This window comes from Excalfactoria chinensis, chromosome 12, assembly GCF_039878825.1.
Source record: "Excalfactoria chinensis isolate bCotChi1 chromosome 12, bCotChi1.hap2, whole genome shotgun sequence".
Taxonomy (NCBI): domain Eukaryota; kingdom Metazoa; phylum Chordata; class Aves; order Galliformes; family Phasianidae; genus Excalfactoria; species Excalfactoria chinensis.
The window spans coordinates 16,997,101-17,001,821 of NC_092836.1; the positions used below are offsets into that span (position 1 = coordinate 16,997,101).

Genomic DNA, 4,721 nt, shown 5'->3' on the forward strand with positions numbered 1-4,721 from the left:
TATATAAGCTAACTGCAAGAGGTCTGGCTGGAGCCCAGCACACAGGGCAGAAGGGATGCAGTTCCAGGCTCTCCAGCATCTAGTTGTTCCTGAGCTGGTAGCCCAATTTCAGATATATCTGCTATTGAAGCAAACCTGGATTCTAGCATTGGCTGGTATCTTATATAAAACTGGCTTTTGTGAAAGCCAGCCCTACCTGACTCAGATGAGCAAGGCCGTGACATCTTCTTGCAGATAAATCTGTTCTTTTCAGTTAGGACCTGCTTCTTGGCAGCCATTCCAGACTCAGATTTTAAGTGCTTCCTATTGAGAAAACCAGGTTATTTAAATGGGGGGGAGGGGAAAGAAAAAGTAAAAGTAGAGCTGTCTCTCCATCTCTTTGTCTTTGGAAACACAGGACTGGAGGCTGCTGTCCCAGAAGACTGAGAGGCCCTTATCTGAGACACTCTGTTAAAAGACTTGGAATCACTTATTAATTTAGTGAAAGCTCCTAAATTTTGATCCTTTGTATGCATTAATTGATTCGCTATCAATAACCTGCATTGATTAGGCCTCCGGACCTGGCAGATGCTGAAGATGAAGAGACAGAGACTCTCTTTCAGAGCAAGAGTTCAAAGCCTGAAATGATTAAAAAAAAGACAGCACCAAAATGGCTGATAAAGAAAAGAGTGTCATTCTTTCTCCGCACAAGAATGAAACCATGCACAGTTAACGCTTTCATACCAAATAATGTGCTCAGGTCTAAGGCATTTGTAGAACCTAGAGGTATCTATTAGATTTATTCCACTTGGCCACCTTAATTAAATTATTACTGATGAATTGAAATACCTGTCAGGATGAGAGCTGATGGAAGATGTTATCTGCCTTGGCCACAAAGAGCTCAGGGAAAGCTGCCCGATCCAGAGGTCGGTTAAGGTAGAGCTCCTGGCTCCCCGCTCTCCTTCCAGCAGATGGCAATGTAAAGAGCTATCAGTTAAAGCTGTCAGTTAAAATTCTGACAGTAGAGCTTTGAGAGCTGAGAATGGCTTGCTAGTCTAAGGGTGTTGTCACACAGCTCTCAGCTGCTCCCCGTTTCCTACCAGCTGCAAGAGGGGCAGAAGGTGTCCACATACCTGCTGCTGGTCCAATAGAACCCTGTTGGACAGCTTCTTGAGCATCCTGCACAACGTGAATGACAAGTCGTGGCTGAAACATGCCCTGCATGACAGCTTAACACATCAGCACTTCCAGCCCACCTAGCAGTGCTTCTGCAGAGGGCAACTGACACAAACATAAAGCGTAGATGAGCATCAACATTTCCACTTTGATAACAGTGTACAGCCACCAGTAGTCCAAGTCTCTTCCTATACATTTTTGCCTCTCTTTCTCACATGAGAAGTCCTCAGACCTTCTGGCACATTATTTGATTCCCTCCTCCCTTTTTCTCCCTTCCTTCCCTGCATACCTCACAGTGGGTGAGACAGTGCTGGCAGGACGAGGAGGACGCTGTCAGCCATGCCCCATTCTCACATCTGAAGGAGAGGTCAGTTTGTAGGTCCTCAGGCTGGAAAGCAGCTCTGGAACTGGTGACCAGAGAGCTGCTTTCTTCCAGTGGCCCAACCCTGGTCCCAAAACGCAGTGTGCAAGGATGGAACCATCTCTCACATCACAGGAGAACCAGCTCACTGCAATTAAAGATCCCATATTTTCTAAAAGCCCCTTTATTTTGGTATAGAAGCCGTGTCAGCCTTTGTGTCCTACACAGATGAAACGTGAATAATGGCTAGGACAGTTGAGCACTGGAGTAGATTGCCTTGGGAAGTTGTGAAGTCTCCCTCACTTGAATCTTTCTGAACAGGCTGAACAGTCATCTGTCACAAATGGTTTGGGTATTAAAGCTCGTGCCCTGGGGAGCAGAGGGAAAGCAATAATGACTTCTTCAGCTCAATTTTCTATATCTGTGATTTAAGCATCTCCTGTGCAAGCCGTAGCAGTAACATTTGCCCTCTTAGCTGACCGCAGCACACCTTCTCCTAAGCACTTGTGTTTTGAGTCCATGCCTTTCAAATCTCCATTCTACAGACCAGGGTGGCTTTCCTCACACAACAGCTCAAGTGATCCCTTCCGACATTTCCAACACTTACAGAACACTGAGGGGTGGAAAGCACAATGCTGCCAATACCTCTGAATCTCCATATTTCAGAGAGGAACTTTAATTCCTGCTTCCAGCACATGACCAGCAGGTCAAAGTACCTGCAACCTTTACCTGCCATCTCCCAGATACTAACGCTCTGCGTGCATAACATCATGGCAATGTGCACGGTGTGAGAACCGAGGGAGGTAAGTTCTTCCCACCCACCAAGAACAAAAATAGGCTTTTATTGGGAATGACTTATTTTAGACTAAAACCAGGAAAGAACAAAAGCGAGTCCCCAGGAAGTGGAAACTGCACCCGCTTCTTATTTTAACACGCTGCTGGAGCTCTTTAGAAATTTAAAGCTGTAGTGCGCAGGAAGCAAAGTCAGATCAGTGATGTTCCACAGCCTCTATTTCCAAATAGCAATCCAGCAACTCAGAAGCAATAAAGATCCAATAACCCTCCGCAGTTTGCGGTTCCAGAATCCAAAGGGAAAAACTGCAACAATTAAGGACAGATACAGATATGCAATACACATTTCACAGATGTTTTATATCCCTGCAATTATATATATGCCTTTTGCAAGAAAAAAAACCCATCTTCATTAACATTACAACTGTTTTTCTATGCTTCATATGAAAGAGAACTAGTAGAAGGGAAGGATAGAACTCATCAAGATAGCATCAGCACCCAGACTGATCACAAAGCACTTCACAGAATCATACAATGGCCTGGGTTGCAAAGGCCCACAGTGCTCATCCAGTTCCAACCCCCTGCTATGAGCAGGGTCACCAACCAGCAGCCCAGGCTGCCCAGAGCCACATCCAGCCTGGCCTTGAATGCCTGCAGGGATGGGGCATCCACAGCCTCCTTGGGCAACCTGTTCAGTGCATCACCACCCTCTGGGTGAGTCCTCCACCAGATCAGTTTCCTACTTGTTCACACACTGGACTTTCCATGAGCGTTTTTTACACAAATATTTCCTGCAGTCTCACCCCCGGCTCCATGCAGTACCACCGTGCACCCCAACCCTGCAGCTGAGAGCAGGGTGGGGTGGTCAGGGACTGGTAGCAGTAAATGACGAATTAGAGGATATAGAGACAGTTGTTGTACAGATAGTTAGCGGATGGCAAGATAGTTGATAGTGACATAGATAGCTGATAGAGAGCTGATAGAGAGATAGATAGCTGATGGTGATACAGGTAGTGGGTAGACAGCAGATAGCATGACGGGTTATTGGTGGAGAGGTGCTTTGCGGATAGCAGAATAGTTGCTAGAGAGATAGTTATATCATAACCAGATAGCTGATTGGGAGATAGTGGGTAAAAGCATCATTGATTGCAAGATTGTTGATAGGCAGTAATGGAGAAAGTTGACCATGATACAAAAGTTGTTAAGAGAAACACCTTTCATCTCTGCTGCAGATGAGCTACTTGAGTCCTGGGACAGCACTCTCCCCTCCAGTGTGATGAAGAGCAACGGCTCATGCTGCTCCATCACCAGCAGAACAGCAGCTCTGGTCACCTGCGATTGCCCAGCCCTCCCATTTGTCAACATCTCTCTGCAGCTCCTCCCAGTTTAGCTTTGTTTACAGATGTCACTGCAATGAGATTTAACCAACGAATGTGAGAGTCTTAATGGCAGTGGTTTGTTCCTTGTGACCACCCATTGCGACTTTGGTTTCATCTCACATCAGTCTTCCTGGGGATTGGAGGAACTCCAGCACAGGAAGGAAAATTCAGGTCTGTAAAGCAGATTTGACATTTTGAGATGGAAGTTTTATTATTTACTGTCACTGAGTCAAGATCAATAAAAACTCACAGCAGAAACTTACAGGAAAATGTACTGGAGATGGATGATATTCACAGATAAATCGCACTCACCTCGTGTAGGTACTGGAGGACAGATTCTGGCCCTGCAAGGCAAAGAGCAATCACCTGTAGCTGTTCTCAGCAGGAGATCCCTTCCTGACACGTGATGTCATTTGGTCACAGCACATCTACTGCATTTCTGTGCAGCCGGTAGAGCTGACTCTCAGACCAGCAATTTGCACTGCAACCTGCCAGGAAGACAAAAGAAACTACAGCTCATTCAGCAACTTGGCCCAGACTCAGCCAGCATCTGGCAAGTCAGTAGGGCAATGCCCATCCCACCAGAGTGTTCTGCTCTGCAGGTTATTCTGCCTTAACTGATCCCGTATGCTCCCTAAAAGGCAAATCATTACATCAAAGCAGTTCCTATTTCTCCAATGCGTGCATTGCATCTGAGAAGATTGGTGCTCACAGTGACAACGGGACACTGAGTTGCACTCTAAGTTGTAAATAGAGCGGCTGGCAGCAGCAGTGTTTTATCCCTTCAAGAAAAACTACTTCAGCACATGAAGTGCTTTTGTTATTTCCCGTTCCTAGGTAAGAAAACTGATGAGCAACCCGACACCAGACATGCAGTTGGAATGGCTAGCAGGCAGAGCAGGAACTGAAGAAGAAAGTAAGCAAAATAAATCCCTGTGTCTCTGTCAGGGAGAGACATGGGGAAACCTATCTGCTCATTCTCCTGCTGCCACACAGGCAGCGTTGCCCTGCCGTGTTCCACAGCAGGCACTCGG

At 46.3% G+C, this 4,721-nt stretch overlaps 1 long non-coding RNA gene across 1 annotated transcript; it reads right to left on the minus strand.

Moving 5' to 3' along the window:
- Positions 1–909: 909 nt before the first annotated feature.
- LOC140257612 (uncharacterized) lies at positions 910–3,842 on the minus strand. Its single transcript, XR_011905085.1, has 3 exons — positions 3,523–3,842; positions 1,113–1,158; positions 910–966 (listed from the first exon to the last, which is right to left on the minus strand). It is a non-coding gene; the product is annotated as an uncharacterized lncRNA (long non-coding RNA).
- Positions 3,843–4,721: the final 879 nt, after the last annotated feature.